This window comes from Stomoxys calcitrans, chromosome 3 (genome assembly GCF_963082655.1).
Source record: "Stomoxys calcitrans chromosome 3, idStoCalc2.1, whole genome shotgun sequence".
Classification (NCBI taxonomy): domain Eukaryota; kingdom Metazoa; phylum Arthropoda; class Insecta; order Diptera; family Muscidae; genus Stomoxys; species Stomoxys calcitrans.
The window spans coordinates 114,723,341-114,728,168 of NC_081554.1; the positions used below are offsets into that span (position 1 = coordinate 114,723,341).

Below are 4,828 nucleotides of genomic sequence, written 5' to 3' on the forward strand. Positions count from 1 at the left end.
ACTCTGTAATTGCATTCTTTCTTCTGTCAGTTATCAGCTTGCTTTAGATGTTCCTTCTAAGTTTTATTAAAAATGCATTTACTTTCTTTTAAAAAATCCGCAATTACTTTTTGGGCAACCCAATATATTCGGTTTTCGCGTTGAAACTCCATACATATAAAATAAACTAACGGAAAAATTTTCCGAAATGTGTTCGTTTCGTCAAAACTTGTTTTTTCTTCTAGGGAAAATTTACATTTCGGGAGCACAATTGATGATGCATAAATAAGAAATTATTTTTTAAATATAAATATATTCATTTATATTCAAAAAATACCCCTTTCACAACAAGCAACTTAATAATGAGGTTTGTGAAAGAATGTGTTGTGCTTTTGGGTTTTCAATTACAACAAAAATATTTGGATAAAATTGGAAGATGCTGACAAAGACGTTTGGAAAGTTGGGCTCATTTAACTTATAACAGTGAAAATACTGAAAATTTGTTTTGTGTTCCATTATTTATTAATACGAATTGGTCGAAATTATAACAACATACATGCATTTCAGTACGACCTAAGCACTCATACACGTAAGCAGCTGATAAATTGTTTGATGCCATTTTAACTTTTATATGTAAATGCCACCATAGTGGCCAAAGAAACCAAAAAATAAAACCACCGAAAGAACGATTTTCGGAAATTTTTCCACAAAAAAGAACGTAGTACCAGCCTTAACAAAGAATCGCAATTGGTCTATATTCCTTGGAATTCTTAGTCAGTGGGATGACCTTGGCATGCTTCCACGCTAATGGAAAATAACTCGTACTCAAAATCCTATTGAAAACATAGGTTACATGAGGAATAATAAGGGGGAGCAAGAGTCTAACAAATCTAGGATCAATACCGACAGATCCGACAGCGTTAGACTTGACAGTCGCGACACACTCAAGGACATCGGTGGGACCAATACAGCTGAAGCCAAAACCATAGTCGTCATCGAGAGAGGGGGGAGATATTGGAGCCATAGAAACTGGGATCAACAAGGATCTGTGGGACATTAACAATGACATCATTAAGCCCGTTCATGTCCAAGATTGTTGAACATCTATTAGTATCTTTCCCAATTCCTATGTCTCGAATAACATTCCAAGTTCTCTTGGAGCCTATTGCAGAAGTAAAGCGTCTGTAATAATAATCTTTCTTGGCTATCCTAATCAACTTATTGACGTAGTCTCTTGCTGAGCGAAAGGCATCCTATAAATCAGGCGTCCTGAAACGTCTCCACCTGCGATGCAACATTATCCTCCCGTGAATAGCCGAACGAATATCCCGGGAAAACCACGGTTTCGTTCTGGAGGACACTTCTCTAGTCTTGAGGGGAACCGTAAGTTTCTGTAGGTCACGGATATTCCTCTGTAGAAAGTCAGTTTGTTCATCGATAGTTTCCATACGAAATATCAGATCCTAGTCGATAAGCACATCGCTCGAAAGCAAAAAATCATGGTCGAGACTGGCAAAATCTCTATATGAATAAGTTTCCCTATTCCTGGTGAGCTCAAATTTATAACATAACAAGTAAAAAGGCATTAAGTTCGGCCGGGCCAAAGTTTGGATACCCACCACCTCGGGTATTGTAATGGCAGTTTTTTTTTTGTTTGGCAATTTGATTTGCTTTTATTTTTAATTTTTTTATCTTGATATTTTCATTTCTATTTATGAAAATACCAGTGCCGCTTCTTGTTTTGTAACAGTTGATGTAGGGATGCCATATCAGAAAGGTAGAACAGGGTTGTTTGTGAACGGCCAGGGTCTGGCAAACTATCACTTTCAAGAGAGGGGTTGCCATGAGAGAGTCAGAATTTGGGATTTTTCGAGAGAGAAATGTTTTCTGCCCTTTTTTTTACTGATAGGTGACTTCTTTGAGGGAACGTAAGCGTGCCCATTTTCTTTTTCTTTTGGACTCTGACACAACTCACACCATTTAGCTCCACCGACATTGGAGTGTTTAAACAAGAAGTTAGAAGGAAAATATTGAATTAGCTAAGTGTGCTAAAAAAGTTAATAATTTTTTTTATATTAACTAATTTTGGAGATAATTTGTCTTGGTATTTGGAGCTTAGAAAGGTAAGAAAGTTCACCGTGCTAGTTATCGTGTCTAATTTAAGGATTACAATTCAAATGGCCATGTGCAAAAACAAATTGTTGTAAATTTTATAAGAATGTTTAAATAATTGCTAGTTATAAGCAAAAAAAAAAAAAAAAAAGAAAAATATTATTATTTATGTCGTTATCTACACGAAAAATAACGTTCATTAAATTGTGTAATATATTTTTACAATAAAGTAGCAATATGAATATTCCAACTTCATTTCAATGTAAATGACTGTTCACGTGTAACGCGGAGTAAGGCATGGTATCTTTTTTTTTTGAGACACCATGACCATGGTCATTAGAATTTGTACCAGCCTTTAAGGATTTGTAGTTTTTTTTTATATCTATGTTTTTCAATTGGCACAGGGATAACTTAGGTGCGCCCTCTCCATTTTGGCCGACGCACGTGTTTTTCTCTGGTCGGTACAGTACGACCCGGTCAGCCAGTGACACCAAGTTGCTACATAGCTAGTGCGACCAGCTGCTATTGTAGGTCGCATTCATTGAGTCCAGAGCTGGAGGTTGTATTTTGTAAACGAAATCTAGCTGAAACAGTAAGAAAGAAAAGTATACGTATATCTCCTTATATGAATGTGCTAATATCGCTTATCCCTGTGTGTTGTCCTAAATAACTTAACTAACTATGTGAAGAAAATTCGTACAAGACATTGATTGTAGTTAAATAGACTAAGTTTAAAAAGTTGAAGGAATAAAGTCCAAGAAAGGAAAAGAGAAAACATAAGTAAAGTAAATAGAACTCAAACCAAATTTGCTTCAGGAGTGGTATTCAACACTAATACCATTTCTTTACCAAATTTGGCTCCGGAATTAATTTACAAATATAAAAATATATATATATATATACAAAAAAACTGAACTTGTAGTATTTAAAAAAAAAGAGTAATTAGAAGAAGACTAAATATATTAATTAACGCACAGAAAAATAAATAAAAAAACATAATTTATTATATATTTGTATGTGTGTATGTATGTTTGTGTGTGCACTATATATATGTACATTATACATATATATATTCATAAATATATGCGCATATTAATATATATAAATAAAAAAAAAAATAGAAATATAGAATAGTAGAAAAGGAAAGAAATGTAATTAAATTTGATTTAATATTTAAATTTGAAAATTCGTTGCAAGTTGGAGAGAAAGAAAAAGAAAAAAAAATTAAAAAGATCATAATTACTATTTTTTTTTTTTGGTTATAATTAATTAATTAAATATGCTATTATAACTATGTAAATATACACATAAAAAATATAAATAGAAACAACAATCAATATATGCATATATTAAAAAAAAAGAAAGAAAAACCTACTTATAAACATACTGCTAGATCTACCAGAGCCAAAATTATATAAATTTATATATATTATAATAAACATAACTTGTAAACTATTTCCTTAAGCCTAATTAAAATATTTAATTAATTAAAACAAATGTAAATTTATAACTAATTACCTTTTGTTTATAATAAATCTATTGCCTATTATGTAGCTAAATAAGAAAAACAAAATGTGTTAGTTATTGATATCAGGCTGGAAATGTAACGGTCGTAAAATTTGAAATGGCGGTTTAAACAATTCAGGGGTATTTTCGTGAAGTAACCGGCTAAGAAAATACCATGGATGACTAAGAAGTCATACGGGGTGGGTAGCCGTGAGGAACAACAACACCATGTTCCTTAGGATTCGAACCTATTTGGACCAAGATCAAAGGCAATGTCGTTGTATATCCGTTTCCGTTTTGTTTTGATTTCAGTCTTATTTTTGGCCGTTGTAATCATATGGCACATCATATAAATTTAAAGTGTCAACCCACAGAGGACAAAGAATTCCCCCATCCGGCGAGCTAAGCCGCAGCAGAGAACACCGTGCCATTCCGTCCTCGATTAAAAAAGGGTTCGTGACATGTTTGGCGCCCAACGTTCGAGCAATTTGAAATTTAGTATAAATAGCCCATGACTTAATTCAAGATTATCGCTTACACGGTGTCCCGGAAGGCAGAAGAATGTCATGCCAGTGTAGCAACGATGTAGGATGTATTATCGAGATTTAAGGTCAACCAGACAAACTTTATTTTTATACAATTTGTAATTTTACCAGAAATCATGATACATTAGGCTATAGAGCTAGAAAATCATTAGTTTTTGTTTAAAATTCACAGAAAGTATGTGTTAGAAAGTTTTAGACATAACCAATTTGCGATTCTTAGAGTCAAAACATTGAGATTGCCTTTGGAAATAAGAACACGACTTTCGTCCAACTGATTTTCAAAAAAATTTTATTACTAAAATCTGATTGAAGAATATTATGAGTTCTAATTCAATATAATTAATTTTTTTTTTAATACACATTAAAAATAATTCTTAATTATAAAGAAGCTTTCTATTTAGAATTTCATTTCGAGTCCACATAAAGCCATTTCGATTTAGTCCGTTACAAAAAAACAGCCGAATTTAGTTTGAATTTTGAAATCTGAAAAGATAGAGAAATTATATATTATTAATTTATGTACTAACTTGCATGTTTTATATTTAACCCCCATACATTTGAATTACAATACTAAAAAGAAAAGGAAAGACAATAGTTAATTGACAAAAAAATTAATTAAAATACGAAATTAATACATTTTGAATCAGGGCATTTACATCTGATTGGAGATTATATTTTTTGTGTTA

The 4,828-nt window shown here is 32.1% G+C and overlaps 1 long non-coding RNA gene across 1 annotated transcript; it reads right to left on the reverse strand.

Annotated features, from left to right (window-relative positions):
• Positions 1 to 2,285: 2,285 nt before the first annotated feature.
• LOC131995959 (uncharacterized) lies at positions 2,286 to 4,030 on the reverse strand. Its single transcript, XR_009397713.1, has 2 exons — positions 3,610 to 4,030; positions 2,286 to 2,675 (listed from the first exon to the last, which is right to left on the reverse strand). It is a non-coding gene; the product is annotated as an uncharacterized LOC131995959 (long non-coding RNA).
• Between the last annotated feature and the right edge of the window lie 798 nt (positions 4,031 to 4,828).